This window comes from Panthera onca, chromosome A1 (assembly GCF_046562875.1).
Source record: "Panthera onca isolate mPanOnc1 chromosome A1, mPanOnc1 haplotype 2, whole genome shotgun sequence".
Lineage (NCBI taxonomy): Eukaryota > Metazoa > Chordata > Mammalia > Carnivora > Felidae > Panthera > Panthera onca.
The window spans coordinates 59850147-59876810 of NC_138339.1; the positions used below are offsets into that span (position 1 = coordinate 59850147).

General features: G+C 36.9%; 1 long non-coding RNA gene and 1 other non-coding gene across 2 annotated transcripts in view; one reads left to right on the forward strand and one right to left on the reverse strand.

Annotated features, from left to right (window-relative positions):
- The window catches only part of LOC132680978 (uncharacterized), a 134479-nt gene that overhangs the window by 78547 nt on the left and 29268 nt on the right, over positions 1–26664 (reverse strand). The gene's annotated exons all lie outside the window — the stretch shown is intronic.
- LOC132682509 (U6 spliceosomal RNA) lies at positions 18788–18894 on the forward strand. The gene has a single exon (XR_009611697.3). It is a non-coding gene; the product is annotated as a U6 spliceosomal RNA (small nuclear RNA).

Here is a 26664-nt window from a genome sequence, read left to right on the forward strand (position 1 = left end):
TGTGTGTGTTGTATATGCACACCTGCATATGTGTGTGTAGAGGGCTGTCACAGGGCAGAGCAGGTTACAGGAAAGAGAAGTATAGAGCTGACAGAGATGGGTCAGTCTAGCAGATTTTTGCATCTCCTTTGTCTGACGCCTTGGGGAAATTCATTCACATGGAGTCCATGTAGTTCTGCTGGGATTATCAATTACAGTGTCACTGTATTCCTTGAAGCCTGATACAGACATGCCAAGAGAAAAAAAGGTCTCTCTCTTCCTTTGGATCCTAAGTTATTAAGATCTCAGAAAAGGAGGCTGCTAATTGCCTTTTTTCTCATTATGTGTAAAAAGCCTGGCTGAGAACACCAAAGCCAAGAAATGAGAAAAAGAAAAAGCTCTCTGGATCAGACTGTACCTGAAGCCCTTCTTTGGGTGTCCCAATAACATCATTCACTATTTTTTTGTGTGACTATGCTAATTTGAGCTCTGTTTCTTTCTTATGTTACCAAAAGAACACTATCTAATCCACCTGAATCATCTGGTGAAGATATTTTATTTTTTAAATGAAGGCTTGGGTCAGTAAAAAGTATGGCATTCCTAAGAGATAACCAACACCCAACCCGAGAATCTCTGATCCAAGGTTTCCTCAATATGAACCCAAATTCAGATTTTGGCTTCTTCACACAGGACCTTCTCAGACACTCTGTTTATCATAGAGCTTGCACTCACCCCTGGGCCACTGTGGCATGACTGTCCTGTCCAGTTAAACCCTTCCTCTAGGTCCCTACACCAACATCAGCCCACTTGGAAGTCCAGGAGGGGGCAATAGAGCAATCAGAGCCCCAGTTGACAGACTTGAGGGAAACCCTTCCTAGCCCCTGTACCTCATCAAACTTTACAGGGCACTGAGTTGACTTATGAGAAAGGGTTATTAAAGCATGTAAGAGCTCCTGCTGGAGAGAAAATTATCTGTATAAACAAAGTGTTATTATGGGAATCAGAGAGGCCACATGCGGGAAAGGTCATTAAAAAAAAAAAGAAACCTGGCATATCAATCTCTTCTAAATCACTGAACTCACATGAGAGAAGTTAACTATCTTTATACCTCACAGGTTTCCTTTTGATCATTAGTCCTTACAGCTCAGAAGGGGACATTCTCAGATGCTAAACTGTTGAGTACTTTAAATTAAAGGGAATTTCTAAGACATAAGTTGTGAAGTTGGATTTTTGAAGGAGGGCTCAATTAGAGACTGCCTAGTAATACAGAGCAGGCATTTCAATCCCTGGGGTGTTATTTTCTCTCCTACAAATGAAAGTCTAATTTCTTTCCTTTGCTTCATTTGACAAGATTTGATATTTTCCACTCTTTCTCCTAACGAGGAAAATGCACAACAGTCACACTATATACAGTGGTGAGCTTCACAAAAATGATTTTCAGGCTTTGGGTTAAGAAAACAAATCCCCTTAGTAGATTAGTTTGTACTAAATAAAATTTTGAGCTAGGGCCAGATTCCTCCCATGAAAATCGTATTAGTAAACAGTTTGTTCCATTAAGTGGTTTTACTCAAGTTTGGTTTTCTGAGACAGATTCCTTTGTTCTTAACAAGAAGTTTTGACAGCCCAGCTCAGACTACTGATCTATATTCTTCAAGTGTATGAGCAATATAATGTGCCTTTGATTTCCCTTTTATTCGTTCCTTGGGCCTTTAATTCTGGAGTTTAAAGACAATAATATTACGTCTAAATGATCTCAAAAGTTGTGTTTGGAATGTATAATTAGGTGCAATGAACTGGTGGTATAAAGATATTATGATGGTATTTTAACCAGAGGCTCTAGTACTACCTGAATTCTTGCCCTGAGTATACCACTACTTATTTTATAAAGACTACAAGGGATCTATTAAACAAAGAAGATAAAGTACTGGGGCTTTGACCTCAAATGCCAAAGCAGAATTCAAGGAAGCCAGGAATGAATCTAGAGAGAGCTCCTATATAACAAAATGAAGCAGCTCTGAATGGAATACAAGTCAGTAGAAAGGCTTTTCTGTCTCAACAAAGCCTAACCAGATTTTTAAATTTTGTTTATTTTTAATGTTTATTTACTTTTGAGAGAGAGAGAGAGAGAGAGACAGAAGTGTAAGCGAGAGAGGGGCAGAGAGAGACACAGAATCTGAAGCTGGCTCCAGGCTCTGAGCTATCAGCACAGAGCCCAATATGGGGCTCAAACTCACAGACCGCAAGATCATGACCTGAGCCGAAGTCGGATGCTTAACCAGCTAAGCCACCCAGGTGCCCCAAGCCTAACCAGTTTTAATGCTTATCTCTGCAAATTTTTCAGTACCCAAAGCTTAACTTGGCATTCTTAGGCTCTAGTAGAAAATAAGCACCCAGAGAGATGGCTAGGCCTTCTCCCAATGTAGCAGGACTAAGCCAGTATACCACCCCAGAGGAGAGGAGAAAAAATTCCTAATGATCTGTGTACAGGGACTTTACCTAATGTGGCCAACGGTAGCCATAACTCCCCCTTTTGCAGGTGGAGGGTAGAGATTATAATAAATAAAGGAAGAGTTTAAGAATTCTTCTCCATTCTTAGAAACCAAAATGTGAACATCTTTCATACCTCACCATTGTATATGTTACCATATGTCTACTTGGTTCTTTTAGGAGACCCACTATCTCTATTACATTAGTGCTATCTTTTATATAATGCTAGAAATAATTAGTCATCAAACATAATGTATTTGGACACTCAGTGAACTGAGTAATATGTACTAGAGTCCCCATAGGTACAAAGTACTCCAAATCTATTTAAAAGCATTCATGCTGTGAGCATCTATTATTCTGCTGTCTGGAATATTTTTTTTATCTTTGTTCTGGTAGCTATTCCCCAATTCCCCCCACATTCAGTTCATGTGCTTCCAGTGGAGTCAACTCTACCCTTAATTCAAAAATGGGGTGAATGATCCAGATCTGGCCAAAATGGCATCAGATATCAAATCAAAGATGAGCACATAGACTGACTTAGTCCAATGAGAGTAGACCCTAGAATGTTTTCTGGAAATGCTAGGATAAAGATGCTCACTCTTTTTCACTGGATTTCAACATAGAAGCATGCAGCTCCAAAGGTTGATGAAAGTCAACTTTCAAACACAAGAAAAGAGCTACCAAGAATGGAAATAACACCAAGGCAACATAGCTGAGAAATGTAGAGAGACATACTGAATTCTGGAGTCCTCACCTTTGGTCCCTGGATCAAGCCATATCGGAAGCTGGTTTGTCTGTGAACTGCTTGATCTTTAAGAGTCAATAACTTCTTTTCCATCTATAAACCAGTTTGGTTGAATTTTTCTCTTTTGTAAACTAAAAATCTCCATAAATTATATACATATGCACATTTTGTAAAAATTACCCAGGATAAAATAAAGGATAAAGACAATTCTACAAACTCTTACACTATCAATATAACTTAGATTTAAGATTTTTGAGTACTTACTGTGGGCCAGACACTGTTGTAACTTCATTATATGTTTTAAGTTATTTAATCCTAACAACAAATCCATTATGTAGGTGTTCTTATATTTTCCTCTTTTTATATGAGGAAAGCATAACATAAAGAGATCAAGAAACTCACCCAAGATGACTTAGTAGTAAAGTAGTGCTCAAATACTAACCAGGGCAATCAGATCCCAGAGCTTATGTGCATAACTACTATATTCCATTGCTAGGACCTCTCCAAAAGATACTTTTCAATACTCATCAGCTATAAAACTGTCTTCCTGAGAGATCAGGTTCAACATATGGTGTAAAGATCAAAAGGTAGCCTTAAGGTGAAAAGTAAGAGCCTCAAGTAAGGATATAGCTTAAATCTATAATATAACTGGAGTCCATGGAATAATTTTATGTTAAGAGAATGGCCTTGAACATTAATCTTTTCAGTCATGGGCATAATGACAGGTGTTTTGAGGCCCCTCTTTCTGTTGGATGGGAAGGGAAGAAAGTCAAGACAGACCGCCTCTAACAGAGAGTTCAGCATAAAAGATATAGTCAGAGCCACCCCATAGATGGCAGCTCTAAATCTACCTGGGCAGTTTACTAAAAGCAAGGCAAATGCTGCAGTTCTCAGCCAAAAGGAGACCTGGAATGCTTAACAGGATGTCTAGGCAAAACAAAACAAAACAAAACAAAAAAACATTGTAGGTGGGGAGTGGGGGTGGGCAATGGACAAGGTTTGACAGGCATTGAGTGAAATTCTAGCTCTGCTATTAACTAGATATGTGACCTTGTGTATGTCTTTAACTATTCTGAGCCTGAGTTTCTTCACATATGAGGATCCCTATCTCATGGATGTAGTAAGGATTAAATTGGAAGAGATAATATATGAAAAACACTTAGTATAGCTCCAGAACCATGATAGATACTCAGTAAATGGCAGCCATTTGGTTACTGAGGTTTGGTGGATGCCATATGCCTAGGGCTCATCCTAGTTGGAACCTATGACTTCTAGCCAACTCATTGCATAGCTCATGGCTGGTCGACCCAAGTCTTCCGGCCTTCTGCCTGCCTGAGTTGAGAATAACTTCCATACTGGAAGCAATAGCAGAAGTTCAAGGCCCATAGCTTAGAAGGCTGAGAAGACAGGGCTGAGTTTTTTTTTTCCCCCTGTACCCCCACACAGATGGTAAATCTCACTTACAGGGCCATCTTAGAACAAAATAGGACAATACCAGGCATGGATTCCAGCATCCAGTTTAGTGCCTCCTTCAAAGCACTCTGACCAGACAGACCTCCCTTGAATATTAGTAGAAGAAAGCTCCCAGTGGGAAAATTCCAGGGTTAATATGCAAGAAAGAGTCCTCATTTTAAATGTGGGTGTCATTTTCCTAAAAAACAGCTCTTGAATAATCAAAAACACACCAAAAAACAAACAGTGAATTAGGGCTACACATCAAAAATGCCCCAGACCACTTCTACAATGAAATTAAAGAGACATTTTTAGTCAATTATGATTCTAAGAGAGGGGTTTTATAAAAAATAGAAGCTAGATTTTAAAATCACTTTTTGAGATTCAGTCACATTAGGGAGGAAACATCAAGATATTTCCATTGAAGACGACTTTGTTTTCTCGCTCTGTTGAATAAGAAACCCATTTAAAATGCCAGGCCATTACAACAGAACTGATCCTGTTATGACAAATATCATTGCCCTGGCCAATGGTTCACTCATTGCAAAATGATTTAATAAACATTTCCAGAACCACCAAGAATGGAAAACCTATGAATGCCATTTCCTGTTGAAGTGTCTGGAGCAAGTGTAAGAGGAGAACCATGCAGTGTTTGGGGGTCTCTGTTGTTGAATCTAGTAGAGTGTTTATTCAAAGCACCTCAAGGGAGCATGGCTAGAAATGGATGGGGGAGGAGAAACCAGAATCACGGAGCAGTTAAAACAGTCACCAAGAAAACAACTTCAAATGTTTAAAAAGAAGGGTGAGGCAAGGACAAAATTAGAAGGTGAGTCTTAGCAGATATGAAACTAAAGTGTAAGTGGGAGACAAATGTGAAATCATAACTGGGGCCATGAACTTTGAACACTGGCTTTACGGGGTCAGATAAATAAGTAAAGAGTATAGAGTTGGACATCAACTAAAATCTATATCCAGACATACATTGTTGGGAAAACTTAGCCAATGAAAAAAAGACACAACAATTATTGTATAAAATTATCAAAAAGTATCCTAATATATTGAATTTCTCATAAAAGTAAATATTATTTTTAGTATTTATGCTTATAATATTACTGAATTTTTTTTAGTCATAAAATTGCCATTAACTGACCAAAAAATGGTATAAGTATAAACCAGAGGTTATACTTGGTTATCCGTGGGCTGAGTCCAGTTGTATTTGCCTTGCACAGCATTTTTAAAAATGAACTAGTTCTCACTATGGTGAAACTTCTACAATTCCCCTGGCCTTATACCTAATATTTTCATATGTATGTGATAGTGTGTGTTGGGGGACTTCCTTTCTAAGAACCCTTTGATCTCTCTCCCTGATGGAAGAGATACAGGAGGCTATATCTGACATTTATTACTCCTCATTTCTTAATTGGGTAAAGTTATTCTGTTAACAATCTGAGAACACTATGAGCCCTCAGTTCTGCATACCTAAGGTTTCTTCTGAGGAAAGAGGTAATTAGAAAATACATTTGGCTACAGATATCAGCCTTGTTCTTCAATCAGCTTTATCAGTAATAATGCTGACATCTTGATTTCCATTTGTCTTACTCCTGTGTCATTTCTCAACTGCTAATGAACTCAAGAGAAGAAGGGAGAGGGTGTTATAAATTGGCTTCCACAAACCCCAAGAGGTTGCCACCATCTAAATATTGGGAAATTTCATATAAAGATCAAGGTTTATGACTTTTATTAAAAAATGGAAGGACTGGCAAGACTGGCTCCATATTTGCACCTAGTATCCACTAGCTGAGCTGAGTAATGAATGGCAGCCACCTTTCGATGGGGCATGAATGTTCCAATTTGTCATAGTCTTCAGCACTCCATATTACTTATATTTAGGTATTTAATTTTGTCATTTTGTCCCAACATGTAAGTTTGTATTTCCTACTATAATCACATAAATCTCCTTCTTTAGAATACTGGCTTTTTCTAACTAAGATAATGGAATCCTGATTATTAGATAGAATTATTAGTAATAACTTTTGAAAACCACCGGTGTGGAATATCCTATTATTTGTAAGCCTGATTGCAAAGCTAAGTATTGTGGCCTTATAGTTCCTGATCTTGAACAGCTACAGATCTCTATTATTTCACTCCAGATACTTCCAGTGCCACAATGACGTAGACAAACAACCTTTTTCCTAATTTTAGATGAGACTGCACCTGCCAAGTCAGAAAAATCCTATTGAAGGCCTATAGCAAGGAAAATTCTCCATCTCTAGCTTATATTCTATGTCCAGACAAGATAGGGTTGTGTCTCTTTGGCAAAAGCAAAGTAAAGGATTGGAAAAATTCTTGAATAAGTTCAAGCAAAACATATGTCAAATGACCCAGGTAATTTCCAGAAGAGCCAATGTTTTCTCTGAATTAGAGTACTTGGAGAATTGCCCTAACCACCTGTATGGCTTGGGTCACGGAGATTGAGACTGTGTTTTCACAACTAAAATAACCATAGTTGAACCAGCCATGGAGGCCTATCTCAAAAACAAAAATTTTGCTGCATCACTGTGGATCAAGTTACCTTTAACACAATCAGTTGTGGAGAGAGTAAAACACATTAATTTAGTTGTCCCAAAGCAATTTAATCACATTACACAGATCTAACATTAAACTTATTCCCAGTTTTATTTTATGAAACACCAAAATGACTAGTCAATCAACCAAACTAGCTCAAATGATACCCAGTGCTGGTTTGACACTATTATTTAATTAATTGGCTGCAAGTTTTAAATTCCTTTACACACTCTTATGGTCAGGTGCTACAGGCATCTAATTATTTTTTTCCTGTTTTAGAAACTAACATTCTTCTTCACATATCCTAGTTAGATGACTTCTAAATAGAATTGAATTCCTCCATTGGCTTTTTCTCTATGGGCTCTTGCCTACATCTTTTCTGTTTAAAAATAGTCTCTTTTGGCTTATCTTATGAAAATCTTTGACATTTGTTTTTTGAAAGATGAAGCATCTCCTAACTATCTATTAGTGTTCCATACCTGGAATCCTGGCCACCATGATATCATTCACTTTAGAAAATAAATGTAAAGTAAATATGACTCCAGATTTAAATCCAGGAACTTGAACAGAACAAGTACTACAGACTGGAGTGTTTGGCTTCCTTTCTTGCTGTGAGTCAGAGCCAGGAGGTTCCCATTAAGGTGTACATGAATTGTATTACCCCACACTGAAGTGTGTCCATAACGTAATGCTGTAAGGCAGCCAAGTTCTTCTAACAATCACATGGATCAATATTCAAAACATACCAGTATCTCATTAGATCCTCCATTTGTAAAAAGTTTTACTCAGCAAGCTATAGTTACATAGATATTTTGTTTTAGGGTAGAGCACGCCCCATTTTAAATAAGTTTATTACTTCCATTGTATTAGTGCCTCTCAGGCTGTCACATTCATCTAGAATGAGCTGCCATAATAAAAAGAGATAAATGTACAGAATTATGCACAGAGTGTGCTCTGAAGTAATAGGAGGGGCATCTTCAGGAAAAAAACATTTTTCTACACTCTCATCAGTGTTCAAAACAAGAAGAAAACCCCTCAAACTAAGTCATTTGGCAAGACAAACACTATTTAAGCAACAAAAATTTTCTCTTCAGCTTTGAACCTCTATCTTTCCCTCTTACTCTTCTCCTTTAAAGGAATCCCTGAAGAATTATAGGCAAATATATTTTGAAAGAGTGTTGAGTCCTGAAAGATTTAACAGTTAAGATTAGAAGTTAAGAAAAAAATTAACTGCTAACCCCCCTCCCACATGCCCTCCTTATTCTTCAGAAACCACTTCTTCAAATGATCACTTCTGAAGGCATCTCTCATCATTAGGTCATCTCTCACCCTAGTATGTCACCACCTTCAAAGATAAATGACCTGGTATGAGGACGGCACAGGCTGAAGTTCAAAAGTGCCCATGGAGTGATGGTCCCAGCACTAGAAATGGAAGATTTCTTTCCTTGTCTTTCTAAACCTGGAGTTCTGTGCTGAAAGAACAATGATTACTTCATCATCTACAGAAGTGAGACATAAAGAAGGATGGAGGCTGATAAAAATTAGAGCTAGTAAATATAATCATGTGTTTTCTAGGGGGGAAATGAGACAAATTGAAAAAGAAACTCTGACAATATAAAATGAAGAATTAACACTGGTCTAGTAAACCTCTAAAGAGTGTATTATTGAGAGACATTGAGGAAGGAATAAGATGTTCTCCACTGTCACTGAAAAAAAATAAAATAAAATGGCACTGAAATATATAAAAAGAAATTTATACACTAAGCAAAATCCATGACTAGGCAAGCATCTTCTTCCAAATAGGTCTTTAAAATTGAAATAATATTAAGTAATAATTTCTTGTTATAAACGGGATAATTAATAATAATAATAATGTTCTAAGCAAGGGAGTGACTAAAATTTCTAGCAGAATTTATGCATCAAGTTCCCTGTTTTCCTTCCACTCTCCAACCTATTTCATGAAGTCTGATCACTAACGTGACAACTGGGTCTATCCTTATAATGTTGTTTCTATCAAACGTTGCCATGTATTTTCTTCCTGTTTGTTTATTTCTTCTACCAGATTGAAAGCTCCTGAAGACAAGAACTATTGTCCTATTCAACTTTGTAAGATTGTACTATGGAGATGTGTACTGTGAGAAGTTCAGTTTCTAAAATCAACTTGAAAGGCAAAAATCTTATATGATCAAACCTGTGGAAGCTCTTAGAAAGGGGCAACTTTGAAGCCATGTTTTGTTAAGTTCAACATCAGGTTTCCTTTTGTGTTGGAATAGGCTAGTGTATCATTACATCCTTTATTTGGATGATGCCTTACATTCTAATGTTTTTAGTAGACTTGTGATTAGGTCCCATAGTATTTGAAAAATATAACTAAAATATAAACACTAGAATCTCATTGTTATAAGATGTCTCAACCATAAGAAACACACAAGGATCCGATACTGAATGAGGACAGAGAACATTCATGTCTCTCATCTCTTGTTCAATGTAGTCAGAATCCCATTAAGTAAACAGAAACCATACACGATGTTTCACAAGGTGATTTAATACAGGGGGTCAGTTATACAGCATTTAGAAAGCTGAAAGAGCAAAACCAGTTGCTAAGGCCACCCTGGTATTAGTAGCTCAGGAAACAGCTACCATTCTTTGGGCTGGGAGAGTGAAAGAGAATAAATGCTATTAGCAAAACTTGGGATCTTGGGGGAAGTGTCTCTACAGAGCAGATGGTCAGACCCCCAAGGTGTCACAGCTCAGCTGGTTCCAGGACCTCTGAGGGGGACATCACGTGATTGCTACGTGGACTCTGATAGACAGCTCTAAAAGGAAGAGTGGCACAGTTGTTACTGGTGCTCTGCAGGGGCCACAAGAGAACTGGTGCTAGAAATGCTGGAATAAGTTGAAGTCTGGAGCCCTACTTGAGTGCTACTGCTGGAAGGAAGCTAGCTAGAACCAAAAACAGAAATACTCCTTCTGCTCTCCTATCATGCCTCCAGCAGTATAACCTAACCAGAAGCTAGCCAGCAAAGAAGTCTGGGAAATGTAGTTTGCATGGTCCCAGCTCCAGTGTCACAGAGTGGAGTGTAAAAAGCCTGAGCTTGAGGCTGAGACAGAGTAGGTAAAATTACTATCAGGCATAAACTCACTGAGTGGAATAAAAAGCAGAATTTTCCTTCATTTTCTTTTACCATAGTTGAATCCCTGTAAGTCAAATGTATTCATGATGCCAATTCACTTTTTCTTGGAATCCCATAGTTCATTAGCCCAATATCCTGCTTATAGCATGTGATTAATGTACATATTGAATGGAAAAATGAATGTCTTTTTGGCTTTTTGGTGCTGAGGGAATTTTCTCTGATTATTAACCCAGTTTAACTGCCATTGAGAAGCAAAACTAAAGAAAATATATAAGAACCTAAGGGCAAACTCTGCCATAGTTCACTGACATTGTAAATGTACCTACCCAAACAGTTCAAATGGTTTCTATCCCTGGCTCTATCTCCTAACTATCCACTTCCAATTTGCTATCAAAAATCTCTACTGCAGCCGTACTTGTATAGCTTAAGAGTGACATCCGGTGGCTTATAACTTAATCACTTATTGTAATGCCTCTAGAAATCTAATCAGCTCTCAATTATTAATATGAATAGGAAGGGGCATAATATATAAAACCCTAAACAAAAGATGAAACTTAAAACTGTTAGCTTTATTTTGAGAGATTGCTTAAGTGCATTTGCCTATTAACCGTTTGAAATCTCATATCCAAGTTCATTTGCATTTTTTCTACTATTGAGTTTATGCCTGTCATAATTTTGGTGATGTCTGCCAAGGACACAAACTGATGGGCAGAGAAAGAAACTGGGGTCAGGTAGGGCTGGGAGTATTAGCCATTAACCAGTTCTAGACCTGACTCCCAAGACCAGAAGTTCAGTATTCAGGATCAAAACAGAGTATGGAAAACTCAGCCTACATCCAGATTTGAACTAATACCTAAAGTTGTCTAGTCTGGCACAAGGTTCCAGATAGAGGCAACATCTAGAATTGGGCAGGCTCTTTAAACATGGTCTCAGGGGATCAGGCTTCTCAAGGAGAAGTCTGAGCCAGAAGCTGAGGCTAAGGAGCCTGAGATCAGCAAAAAGTCAGGGCAGCAACCAAAGAACCTCAAGTTTAGGATGGTGCTTCATTCTAAATGACACAATGCAGGAAGTTGAAGGTGATTTTTATGTGTGGTTTGGGAAGTCAATCTCATTCTAGTATAGACAATACCTCAAGAAAAAAAAAACATAGAAACTCTTTATGTGTTTGGAATTCTCCTCTTTCTTTCAATAGAATAGTCAAAGGAACAAATAACTTCATCATAAAATCTCACACTTAAATGAACTAGGAATAGAAATCTTCTCATCTTTGTTTACATGGATCTTAGGCTGAAAAATACTACCAACTCAGGATTTACAAGGACTTGAATATGTTTTCATATTCAAAGGGTTCAGGGAATTCAGGCTGAAGGAATTCAGCCCAGACAAGCTCCTTCTCTATTTAATAATATTTTCCAGAGGCAACCCAGCAAAAACATGTATTAATTCATAAATATACAGAAGTGAGTTAAAAGGAAATCTCAGTGGTAGCTGTAGTTAGAATTATTCAGACACCTCTTTTATTCAGCTTGATTTGGGAGCAGGATACTAATAGTGAGTCATGAATACGATTAGTATAGCTCATGATGTCAATGTACGGTAAGAGACTTGTGGCTTCTTTCCATGTAACCATATCCCACAAAAAAGTAGGATATGATATTTTTCTGACAATGGAGTCTGAAAGGAAGCAGTTCCTACAAAGTGCTTGCCTATCACATCAAAAGGATGAGTAGAGTTAGCCTTTTCTACACAAATGTCCATGTCTTTTTAAAAATATATATATGGAAACTTCAAGGCAGAGCTATGAAAATTCATAAACACCTACAACCTCAAAATGTTCTTTCCTCAGTTGAGAATGCATGGTCGTGATGACAATGAGGATGATAATAATGGTAATCTTACCTTTTACCAGGACACTTTCTCATTCCTGTGGAAAACAGGAGCTCTCAGCAATCAAATGGAAATAGTTTTGAAGTCCAGCCTCAATGATAATATCCTAATTATCAGAGTAAAGGCAATGTCTGAAACTTAAGTAGGTGATGTGCATCTAGCCTTTTTCAATTAATCTGGCCTAACAATGGCTGGTTGGCCAAGAGAGAATATGGTAGATATTTCAATGAAGATAGAAAGTTCTTGATTAGTATTTCCTCTAGTGCAGTTTTTCCAAAAATGCTTTTCTCTAGGACATTAGATTTTAAGAAGAAACAGACAATGTGCCTCAAAGCTAATCAATAAATGCAAGAACATTCACTTACTCCGTCTAGTTTATTGTCCATAGCAAGTCTGTCTCTGTGTCTTAACTTTGGGCATTCTCCTTTCAAAAAGGAGATCAAACAAGATGGAGTAAATCTGGGAAATGCTCCAGAACTCAAAATGCTTTTGAGGCTTACTCTATGTAAAGGTAGAACTGGTGTTAGCAAAAGACAGTATTTTCAGGAGACCACTTGATTCTGTTTACTTCTATCTCCACTGATAGTTTGCTTCTGACTGTGGCTCAATTTACTGTGCAGCTTACTGGCATACTCTCAGTGGAAAAGACCTGTCCTTCTGGCCCCCCAGGCTGGGGAGTTAGGATGGGTGGGGAAGGATTTCAAGCAAGAGACTCAAAAGAATCTGGAAGGAGACTGAAGTCATCTTTCAGGAATTGACTTTAATTCAGTGATAAGACTTTCATATTAATTTTTATCTTCACAGAGGTGAGAAATACCATTACTTAACCAGGCAATGGAGACTTCAAATTAAAAAAAAAAAAATGTATTTGACAGAGGGAGTTGTATGGTATATATAAAAATGAAGGGAGGTTATAACTGAACTTCTCTTAAACACCTGATTTAGGTTTTCTACCATCAGTTTATCCAAGATACAAGAAACAAAATACAATAACAAATATTTATTAAAGTCCTGGTGTAACATAGATTATTTTAAAGTATAAGCAGAAAGAGAATATTTGTCAGGAAAGCAAATACCATTCCACCAACAAGCACAGCCTTCTCTGTATTCTCTAAAAATTCTGTCATCTCTAAAATTCTGCCTTCTCTAAAAATTTTCACAGAATCAGACCCTTATAAAAATGTCCTTTTTTGCTTATTCAAGTGTGGAATGCTCATGTAGTTCCCAGAAAGTAAAGGTTTATGTTAAATATGATTTCATACTCTCTGTATCATATCATCTGCTTACTCTATGGTCAGGGCACTCAAATGTGAAACCTTGTTTGCATTTTCAGTAAATCAAGGCAAAGATATTTGACCATTTGGAAATTCCAGTTTCTAGACTCAGTTAAGGCACCCATCTAAATAAGACACTTAACATAAGTGTGCAACGATATCTATGTTGTGTGTTCCAAATTGTTCAGAAAGTGAATATGTTATAGTGGAGAAGAGAAAGGTAGCAAGATAAGTAGAAATAAAGAGTTAAATTAGAAAACTTAAAGAAAAAGAATAGGCTGATGAGACCTTTTATAAACAAAGAAATGCAGAAAAGATGTTTATATTCCTGTGACCACAAGAATAAGCATAACCAAGAGCACTGTTAGAGTCCAACCAACCAAAAAGACCTGAGGAGGTCCCAATGAAATGGAACTCTGGTCCCCACTCACAATCCCCTGGGCAATTAGACCTCCTCTGCATGCTAATTGCATCATTATGAGACAAGCCAAATGCAAATGAAATAAACAATAATTTGGGGCAGAGCAAGATGTGGACTAGGCAATTTCTCCTGAGAGACAGATTGCAGGAGTTTTGGAGGGTCCATGAATCAAAGGATGAAATCACAGTATAAAAGGATAAACCAGGCTTGAGAACCCAGACATTTCTCAACTCCTGTCATAGATGTACCTGTCATAACTTGCCCTGAATTTGATCTTGGTCATGACCAATAATTAACCAAATGCAATGGGCCTCCTTTTATCTAAACTATCACACCTTAATGTGTGCATGGCTTTTTACCCAGAGAGTACATTTTTTAAGGCTCTATCCTAAAGAAATATTTGTACATGCACACAAAGACATATAAATGAGGATTTTTTCAACTCAACATCACTTACAATATTCTAAAATTGGAAAAACCTAAATGCCCAGGAATAGGGGAGTGCTAAACAAAATTTGATATATTTATACTAGGAGCAGAGTGTAATGGAATAAAGTCTTCAGCACCAAAATGCTTGGGTTCATATCTCAGCTCCACTGTTTACCAGCAATGTGACCTTGGCCAAATTGCTTAACTTTTCAGTGACTCAGTATTCCCCAGTGGTAAGAAAAGAAGACAAGATTTCCTTGTTTATAGGGCTATTGTGAGAAATAAATGTGATACCATTCTAAACAGCCAGAATATTATCTGGCACATAGCAGGTACTTAGTATGTTAGCATGTTTCTTATTTTGAACACACAATTATGCAGCATTTAAAAACAGAATCTAGCTGTAGCTCCTGCCATAGAAAACTCTGCAAAATATACCGTGAGATGAAAAAAGGTTGCAAAACAATAAATAAAGGATGATTCCATTAATTATTTAAGTGTATATAGGCAAAATGCATATGTATGCATATAAATGGAGAAGAAAGTGTGGAAGAACGAGTCAATAGCAACAATTATCTCTAGAAAATGAACTGGACTGAATGGAGAGAGGAACCGAAAGAAGATCACTTTCTTCCTCTTTATATTTTTGCACTTGAGCTTTTTTACAAACATAGATTTCTGTTTTAGTTAAATACTTTTAAAAATACAGTTGACCCCAGAACAACACAGGTTTGAACTGCACAGGTCTACTTACATGTGGACTTTTTCAATAAATATATTGGACATTTTTTTTATATTTGTGACAATTTGAAACAACTTGAAGATGAATCGTGTGCTCTAGAAATAACTGAAAAATTATGAAAAAGTTAGGCTTGTCATGAATACATAAATTATATGTAGGTGCTAATCTATTTTATCACTTGCTACCATAAAATGTATATACAAATCTATTACCAAAAGTTAAAATTTATCAAAACTTACACACACACTTACAGATTGTACATGGAACCACTTGCAATCCAGAGAAATGTAAACAAATGTAAAGATGCAGTACTAAATCATAACTGCATAAAATTAATTGTAGCACACACTACAAAACTGTAATAATTTCATAGTGGTGAGCTCAAGTGCTAGGATTATCAGCTTAAAATGCTATATGATGCTAATCATCTCTGGGCGAGCAGTTCATCTCTCTGGTAAATTGTGTACTGCAGTAAAAAGTGATTTCTCATAGGTCTTGCATATTTTTCACTGTGTTGACTGCAATACCATAAGCTTTGAATAACACCACGGGACCCATATGAAGTGCCATTAGTGATGCTGGAAGTGCTCTCAAGAAGTAGAGAAAAGTCATGACATTACAAGAAAAAGATGAATTGCTTGATATGTAGCATAGATTGAGGTCTGTAGCTGTGGTTGCCTGCCATTTCAAGATAAATGAATCCAGTGTAAGAACATAGTAAAAAAAGAAAAGGAAATGTGTAAAGCTGTCACTGTGGCCACACGAGCAGGTGCAAAAACCTTGCACTTTTTGTGAAATACCTTTTTTATCTTGTATTGAAAATGCAACTTTTACATGAGTGCAGGATTATTATAAGAAAGACATACCTACAGACTCTGATATGATTTGAAAAATAGCAAAATCATTATATGACAACTGTAAGCAAAAAAAAAAAAAAGTAAAGGATCTGAAGTTGGAGAATATGATGTCAACAAAGGATGGTTTGATAATTTTACAGAGGTTTGGCTTAAAAAATGTCAACATAACAAAAGAAGCACCTTCTGCCAATCGAGACTCAGCAGATGAGTTCCCAGATGAAATGCCATGAGAAAATCATTGAGGAAAAAGGACATGTGCATCAGGTTTTTAATGCAGATAAAGGTGTCCTATTTTGGACAAAATGCCACAAAGGAAATTTAATACTAAGGGAAAGAAGTGAGCACCATTATCTAATGCAAGAAGGGATAAATTAATTCTACTGTTTTGTGCAAATGCAGTTGGTTTTATGATCAGGACTATCCTTATCTACCCTTATCTATAAAGTGGTTAACCCCCAAGACTTGAAGGGAAAAGATAAACACAAGCTGCTAGTCTTTGATCGTACAACAAGAAGGCCTGGACAATGAGAACCCTTTTTTTCTGGATTGGTTCTATGAATGTTTTTTTCCATGAAGTCAGGAAGTACTTTGCCAGTAAGGGACTGCTTTTTAAGTTCTTTTTATATTGGACAGTGTTCCTGGCCACTCAGAACTCCATGGCTTCAACATTGAAAGCAATTAAGTGTTCTATTTGCCCCCAAACACAAATTCTCTAATTCAGCCTATAGATCAGGTTATCATAAGGACCTTTAAAGCTGTTTACACATGGTACCTCATGGAAAGAAATGCCAAGCTATGGAAGAGAACCCCGATAGAGAGAATATCATGAAAATCTGGAAGGATTACACCATTAGAGATGCTATCCTTGTTACATAAAAAGCTGTGAAAGCCATTAAAGCCTGAAACAATAAATTCCTGCTAGAGAATACTGTGTCCAGATGTTGTTCATGACTTCACAGCATTCACAACAGAGTCAATCAAGGAAATCATGAAAGAGATTGTGGATATGACAAAAAAGGTGGGAGGTGAAGGGTTTCAAGACATGGATCTTGGAGAAATTCAAGAGCTAATAGACACCACACCAAAGGAATGAACAGAAGACAATTTGATGGAGATGAGTGCTTCTAAACCAGTGCCAGACAATGAGGAAAAGAAGCAGAAGCAGTGCCAGAAAACAAATTGACATTAGACAATCTGGCAGAAGGATTCTGATTATTTAAGACTGCTTTTGACTTCTTTTACAACATAGACCCTTCTATGAAACAGGCACTGAAACTAAAGCAAACGGTGGAAGAATTGGCACTATATAGAAATATTTTTAGAGAAATGATAAAGCAAAAAGTCAGAAATTACAATGTATTTCTGTGAAGTTATAGCCAGTGTGCCTTCTGCTTCTGCCTTCCCTTGCACTTCTTCCACCTTTTCCACCTCTGCCACCACAGACACAGCAAGACCAACCCCTCCTCTTCCTCTGTCCCCTCAGCCTATTCGACGTGAAAATGACAAGGATGAAGACCTTTATGATGATCCACTTTCATTTAGTGAATAGTAGGTAATCATCACACCATGCAGTTAATAAACGTACCTGTTGTGTATCCATGTGTGTGTCTTCATGTGAAAACTAACAACTGTATGGCAAGAACTGCAAGAGACGTTTTTGTGTCATCATCACCACCTAAGTATCATGTAAAACATTGTGTGCAAGACTTGTATGGAAATGGATTTCCTTACATAGGCGTATCCTTACATAGGCGTAAGATGAGTGACATTTAATATAAGATTAATGATTTTTGTGTTTCTTACTGTTTTATAACTTTTCTTTCCAAGAATTATATTACTATACAGTATGCCTGCTCTCTCTCTCTCCCTAATTAGAGAAACTGTGTATCATTACAGGTAAGTGTGTTGTTAGAAAATGTTAGCAATGTTTCCAATACAGTATTATGAATATGACTATAATACTCTATGCAATAGAATTTTTATAACTATTCATTCATTGGTGTGTAGATTAGGCTACCCTTAAGTGATCATATTGATTACACTAGGCTACCATAAAGCAATCATATTGCTGCTTCTTTATTATCAATGCATGAATTACCATACCTATAAATAAACATTTTTCACATTGCTTTTCCAGTTTTGATGTCCAGGGTTACTAATACACAGAACATCTACAGTGTTTTGTATCATACAAGACAATATTGAAACAGATACTGACAGACAATCCATCTTGCAGATGATGTAAATTTAAAGTATCAATAGAGTACCATAAATTTATTTTCTCTACCTTATGACTTTTTTAATAATGTTTTCTTTTCTCTAGCTTACTTTATTGTAACAATACCATATATAATAAATATAACATACAAAATATATGTTAATCGACTGTATATGTCATTGGTAAGGCTTCTGGTCAACAGTAGGCTATTGGTAGTTAAGTTTTGGGGGGGTCGAGGTTATATATGGATTTTCAACTCTGTAGGGGTCAGCATCCCTAACCCCTGCATTGTTCAAGGGTCAACTGTATATACTTCAGAAAATAAAGTAAGAAGACGACCAAGTAAAGATGCAATAAGAATAGTGAAAACAATTCTGAACAAGTGAATGTCTACAGTGTTTTAACATTCTGAGTTTCTAAGGAAAAGGGAAACAGGACTTCTCAGTCTATGGTCATAGGTCTAACACAAGCACAGGACTAAGACATGGCAAGCAATAGCTAGTACCAAAAAACTGAAGGCGGCGCTGATTTTTAGGGCTGTGACTCACACAATCCTTAGATATGGCCCTGGTCTAATATTACTCTGAAAACATTCCAGGGCTTGCTTCGGCAGCACATTTACTAAAACTGGCACAATACAAAGAAAATTAGCATGGCCCCTGCTCAAGGATGACACGCAAATTCTTGAAGTGTCTGTATTTTTAAAGGTAGTAGTAGACCTGTCCACTGAAACTTGGCAGGCCAGAAGGGAGTGGAAGGAAATATTCAATGTGCTGAATGGGAAAAATAGGCAGCCAAGAATCCTTTATCCAGCAAATCTGTCATTCGCAATACAAGGAGAGATAAAGTCTTTCCCAGATAAACAAAAACTTAAGGAGTTCATGGCCATTAAACCAGCCCTGCAAGAGATCCTAAGGGGGACTCTGTGAGTGGAATGTTGCAAAGACTACAAACGTCCAGAGACATCACCACAAGCATCAAACCTAGAGATAACACAATGACACTAAATCTATATCTTACAATAATAATGCTGAATGCCAACGGACTAAATGCTTCAATCAAAAGACACAAGGTATCAGAATGGATAAAAAATAAGATCCATCTATGCTGTCTACAAGAGACCCATTTTAGACCTGAGGACACCTTCAGATTGAAAGTGACGGGATGAACAACCATCTATCATGCTACTGGAAATCAAAAGAAAGCTGGAGTATCCATAGTTATATCAGACAAAGAAGATTTTAAACTAACTGTAACAAGAGAGGAAGTTGGGCATTATATCCTAATTATGGGGTCTATCCATCAAGAAGAGCTAGCAATTATAAATGTTTATGCACCCAATTGGGAACACCCAAATATATACATCATTCACAAACATAAGCAATTTTATTGATAAGAATATCATAATTGCAGGTAACTTTAATACTGCACTTATAGCAGGGGACAGATCATCTAGACAGAAATCAATAACGAAACAATGGCCCTGAATGATAGACTGGACCAGATGGACTTGGCAGATATATTCATCCAAAAGCAGCAGAATACACATTCTTCTCGAGTGCACATGGAACATTCTCCAAGATAGATCATACACTGGCTCACAAAACAGCCCTTAATAAATATAAAAGAATTGAGACCACATAATGCATATTTACAAATCACAATGTTATGAAACTTGAAATCAACTACAGGAAAAAGTTTGGAAAACCTCCAAATGCATGGAGATCAAAAGAACATCCTGGTAAAGAATGAATGGGTCAACCAGGCAATTAAAGAAGAAATAAAAAAAAATATGAAAGAAAATGAAAATGAAAGCATGACAATCCAAAACTTTAGGATGTAGCAAAAGCAGTCCTAAGAGGAATATACATTGCAATCCAGGCCTATTTCAAGAAACAAGAAAAATCCCAAATACAAAATATAACAGCACATCTAAAGGAACTAGGAGCAGAAGAGCAAAGAAACCCTAAGGCCAGCAGAGGAAGAAAAATAATAAAGATTAGAGCATTGGAATGCAAGCTGCTGCAGCCACTCTGGAAAACAGTATGGAGGTTCCTCAAAAAACTAAAAATAGAACTACCCTATGACCCAGCAATTGCACTACTAGGTATTTATCCAAGGGATATAGGTGTGCTGTTTTGAAGGGACACATGCACCCCAATGTTTATAGCAGCACTATCAACAATAGCCAAAGTATGGAAAGAGCCCAAATGTAGATCGATGGATAAATGGATAAAGAAGATGTGGTATATATATACAATGGAGTATTACTTGGCAATCAAAAAGAATGAAATCTTGCCATTTGCAACTACATGGATGGAACTGGAGGGTATTATGCTAAGTGAAATTAGTCAGTCAGAGAAAGACAAATATCATATGACTTCACTCATATGAGGACTTTAAGAGACAAAACAGATGCACATAAGGGAAGGGAAACAAAAATAATATAAAAACAGGGATGGGGATAAAATATAAGAGACTCATAAATATGGAGAACAAACTGAGGGTTACTGAGGGGGTTGTGGGAGGGGGGATGTGCTAAATGGGTAAGGGGCACTAAGGAATCTACTCCTGAAATCATTGTTGCACTATATGCTAACTAATTTGGATATAAATTATAAAAAAAAAAAAAAAAAAAAGATTAGAGAGGAAATAAACAATATAGAATCCAAAAAAAAACCAAAAAACAAAAACCCCACCAATAAAACAGATCAATGAAACAAAGAGCTGGTTTTGAAAAAATAAACAAAGTTGATAAACCCCTAGCCAGACTTCTCAAAAAGAAATGAGAGAGGACCCAAATAGATAAAATCACAAATGAAATAGGATATATCACAACCAACACCACAGAAATACAAACAATTATCAGAGAATACTACAGAAAATTATATGCCAACAAACTGGACCTCAAAGAAATGACAAATTCCTAGACACCCACACACTACCAAAACTCAAATGGGAAGAAATAGAAAATTTGAACAGACCCATAACCAGCAAAGAAATTTAATCAGTTATCAAAAATCTCCCAACGAGGGGCGCCCCGGGTGGCTCAGTCGGTTAAGCGTCCGACTTCAACTCAGGTCACGATCTCGCGGTCTGTGGGTTCAAGCCCCGCATTGGGCTCTGGGCTGATGGCTTGGAGCCTGGAGCCTGTTTCCAATTCTGTGTCTCCCTCTCTCTCTGCCCCTCCCCCGTTCATGCTCTGTCTCTCTCTGTCTCAAAAATAAATAAACGTTAAAAAAAAAAAATTAAAAAAAAAATATCCCAACGAATAAGAGTCTTGGGCCAAATGGCTTCCCAGGGGAATTCTACTGAACATTTAAAGAAGAGCTAATACCTATCTTTCTCAAGCTGTTCCAAAAAATATAAATGGAAAGAAAGTTTCTAGACTCATTCTATGAAGTGAGCATTACCTTGATTCCCAAGCCAGACAGTGACCCCACAAAAAAAGGAGAATTATAGGCCAATATTTCTGATGAACATGGATGCAAAAATTCTCAACAAGATACTAGCAAATCAAATTCAAAAGCATATAAAAAGAATTATTCACCATGATTAATTGGGATTCATTCCTGGGCTGCAGGGCTGGTTCAATATTTGCAAATCATTCAATGTGATACATCACATTAATAAAAGAAAGGATAAGAACCATATGATTCTGTCAATAGATGCAGTAAAAGCATTTGACAAAACACAGCACCCTTTCTTAATAAAAACCCTCAAGAAAGTCAGGATAGAAGGAACATATCTTAACATCATAAAAGCCATATATGAAAAGCCCTCAGCCAGTATCATCCTCAATGGGGAGAAACTGAGAGCTTTTCCCATGAAATCAGGAACACAACAGGGATGTCCACTCTCACCACCATTGTTTAACATGGTGTTGGAAGTCCTAGCATCAGCAATCAGATGACAAAGTGGAATAAAAGGCATCCAAATTGGCAAAGAAGAAGTCAAACTTTCACTTTTTGCAGATAACATGATACTCTACATGGAAAATCTGAAAGAATCTACCAAAAAGCTGCTAGAACTAATACATGAATTCAGCAAAGTCACAGGATACAAAATTAATGTACATAAATCAGTTGCACTTTTATACACCAATAATGAAGCAACAGAAATAGAAATAAAGAAATCAATTCCATTTACAATTGCACCAAGAACCATAAGATACCTAGGAATAATCCTAACCAAAGATGTAAAAGATCTGTATGCTGAAAACTATAGAAACCTTATGAAGGAAATTGAAGAAGACACAAAGAAATGGAGAAACATTCCATGCTTATGGATTGAAAGAACAAATATTGTTAAAATGTTAATACTACCCAAAGCAATCTACACATTCAATGCAATCCCAGTCAAAATTGTACCAGCATTCTTCTCGAAGCTAGAACAAACAATTCTAAAATCTGTTTGGAACCACAAAAGACCCCGAATAGCCAAAGTAATGTTGAAAAAGAAAACCAAAGCAGGAGGCATCACAATCCCAGACTTTAGCCTCTACTACAAAGCTGTAATCATCAAGACAGTATTGTATTCACACAAAAACAGACACATAGAACAATGGAATAGAGACTCCAGAATTGGACCCACAAATGTATGGCCAATTAATCTTTGACAAAGCAGGAAAGAGTATCCAATGGAAAAAAGACAGTCTCTTTAGCAAATGGTGCTGGGAGAACTGGACAGCAACATGCAAAAGAATGAAACTGGACCACTTTCTGACACCATACACAAAAACAAAATGGATAAAAGACCTAAATGTGAGATGGGAAACCATCAAAACCCTAGAGGAGAAGACAGACAACAACCTCTTTGACCTCAGCTGCAGCAATTTCTTGCTCGACACATCTCCAAAGGCAAGGGAAATAAAAGCAAAATTTACTATTTGGGACCTCATGAAGATAAAAGGCTTCTGCACTGCAAAGAAAACAATCAACAAAACTAAAAGGCAATCAATGGAATGGGAAAAGATATTTGCAAATGACATATCAGATAAAAGGTTACTATCTAAAATCTATACAGCACTTACCAAACTCAACACCTGAAAAACAAATAATCCAGTGAAGAAATGGGCAGAAGACATGAATAGACACTTTTTCAAAGAAGACATCCAGATGGTCAACAGGCACATGAAAAGATGCTCAACATTACTCATCATTAGAGAAATACAAATCAAAACACATTGAGATACCTCACACCAGTCAGAGTGGCTAAAATTAACAACTCAGAAAACCATGGATGCTGGCAAGGATGTGGAGAAATGGGAATCCTCTTGCACTGTTGGTGGGAATGCAAACTGGTACAGCCACTCTGGAAAACAGTGTGGAGGTTCCTCAAAAAATCAAAAATAGAACTACCCTATGACTCAGCAATAGCGCTACTGGGAATTTATCCAAAGGATACAGGAGCACTTATGCATAGGGGCACATGTACCCCAATGTTCAACAATAGCCAAATTATGAAAAAAGCCCAAATGTCCATCAACTGATGAACGGATAAAGAAGATGTGGTTTATATATACAATGGAATACTACTTGGTAATGAGAGAATGAAATCCTGCCATTTGCAGCAACATAGATGGAACTGGAGGGTATTATGCTAAGTGAAATAAGTCAGTCAGAGAAGGACAGATATAATTTTTCACTCATATGTGGAACTTGAGAAATTTAACAGACGACCATGGGAAAGGGAAGGGAAAAAATAATAGTTAGAAACAGAGAGGGAGGGAGGCAAACCATAAGAGACTCTTAAATACAGAGAAAAACCTGAGGGTTGATGGAGGTGCAGGGGGAAGGGGAAAATGGGTGATGGGCATCGAGGAGGGCACTTGCTGGAATGAGCACTGGGTGTTGTATATAAGTGATGAATCACAGGAATCTACCCCTAAAATCAAGGGCACACTGTATACATTGTATGTTAACCAACTTGACAATAAATTATATTAAAAAATAAAGAAAATAAACAGAAAAAAACCACCCTCCAAAGGATGTGCTTCTTAGCAGACAGTATCACACAAAGCCAATGTCCCGAACTATACAGCATAGACTTCATTCTCTCTCCACCCCTACTTTAAAGAAAAAAAATAATAACTTATTTGATTATTAACATCTGGAGTTTAAGTCTGACATACCCAGGTGCAGTGTCCCAGAATTCACACTGAACAAAAGCCCCACCCTCTTTGTAACTATTCACTTTTCCCTTCTGCAATGTCATCCTTACAAAAAAGATTGTTTCTGTGGTTTGGGAGTTGTGAGGGGAGATTTCATTGGTCTCTTTAAATGCTTGAGTAGTAAGCTTTGGACTCTCAAATGGTTGGACAGGGAATTCAGTCTCTTCCTTTTCCTAGTGTCATATCTGTATAATCATTTGTAAAATTATCTAGGCTTAGGAATGCAATATGATACTCGCCCATAATGAAATGAAATATACAAAACAGAGTGGTATTTGCCTATCTGCCTGAAATGCCCTAGTATGGTCTTATCATTTGTTTATGGAAGACATTCAATCTGATTGGTCAGTGGCCATGCCTTCTTATTTGTAAATAATTTTGAATACCATAACTGTGAAAAACTAAGACCATGGTTCAATAAATAGTTTCATATGTACTCCAACAAGTTGAGCTAACCACTGTAGATACTGATAGTTTAGTCTACTTCACTGCATGGCAATACTACTAGCTGACAATAGTTCTTGTATTTCATATACCAAGCCAGATAGTCCCCCCAAACATGATGCATTTTTCAAGTGCAGGGATTCAATACACCAGGGAAGTTGATCCCAGATAAAGCCACATAAAGTAAATCAATTTAAAATGGAGACCAAGGGACACCAGGATGGCTCAATTGGTTGAGGGTCTGACTTCAGCTTAGGTCATGATCTCACAGTTCATGAGTTCGAGCCCTGCTTCAGGCTCTCTGCTCACAGCTCAGAGCTTGGATCCTGCTTCAGATTCTGTGTCTCCCTCTCACTCTGTCCCTGTCTCATTTGTGTTCTTTCTCTCTCAAAAATAAAAAAAATAAACATAGATAGATAGATAGATAGATAGATAGATAGATAAATTAAATAGAGACCAAAATTCAGTATCAAATGGGGAGAGAAAAGTGATTCTGGATTTATCTCATAAAATGAAAAGAAAAACACCACTTTTTAATGAATGTACTTCCAGTTTTGTTTTTATAATTTATAAAATTTAAATTATCATAACTATCTTCTAATTATTAGGACAAAAAAATGAATCACATTTTGATAGTTTAGAGAGACAAAATTTCTCTAACAAATGTTTTAGAAACCTAAAACAATACCCATAGTTTCAATACTTACTATGTAAGCATATTTTTATAAAAATTTCTATGACATTTAGCAATTTTTCCAGGAGTATCTCTTAATTCCTTGATAACCAATCATTCTCTTTGGAAATGCTATCAATTTCATCTGTTTTGTTTTCACTTGTTAATTGATCTACTCATTTATCTATGATTTGTGTAGGAATCAAGCAGTTCTCCAAACATCATTGTCATCAATGTCATTAAATCTTGCTGTAGTAGGCAGAATTCTAAGATGGCCCCCAAGATTCCTGCCTGTTGGTGTATTTGTGCTGTGTAATTCTCTCTTTGTGAGTGTGGGTAGGGACTGTAACTATGATGGGATAATCACTCCTGTACATGAGACTCTGTCATAGCAGACAAGAGTGAGATTCTCCTGTTGACCTTGAAGAAGCAGTATGTCTAAAATGCCTATGGAGAGGAACATGTGGCAAAGACCTGAGGGTAGCCTCTAGGAGCTGAGAGTTGTCCCTCTTTCTAGCAAGGAAGAAATTGAGGACTTCAGTCCTATAATCATAAGGAACTGAATCCTACCAACTAGTAAGCTGGAAAAAAGACCCTGAGTCTCAATGAGATCACAGTGCCAGCTATAACATTGTAATTTCAGGCTCATGAGATCCTTGGCAGAGGACCTGGATAACCCATATTAGGACTCCTGTTCCATAGAAACTTTGAGATAATAAATATATGTTGTTTTAAGGTGCTAAGTTTATGGTAATTTCTTATGCAGTGATAGAAAACTAATATGCTTGAATTTTTTTAAATATTTATATTGTTTGGCTAGATGTTTAGAGACTGTCTCAATCAAAAACAGTGGACAATATTGTTGGTCAGATGAATTAGGAAAGATAGATTCTACTGCTAAGAGCAATGAATTTCTGAATGAGGACAGATATTGGGAGGTATTCTGAGTGAGGATAGTGAGGACATACATATGTATGTGTATGGCAGACAGAGAGAGTGAAAAAGAAGACAAATGTGGAAAAATATTTAAAATTGGTATATATTGGTAAAGTATATATAGATTTTTCGTTGTACTGTTCTTTCAAATTTTCTACAGCTCTGAATTTTTTCAAAATAAAAAGGGGAGAAAAGTAGGCAATGAAAAATGATGCATTGTTAACAAGACAAAAAACCACTGATACTGAC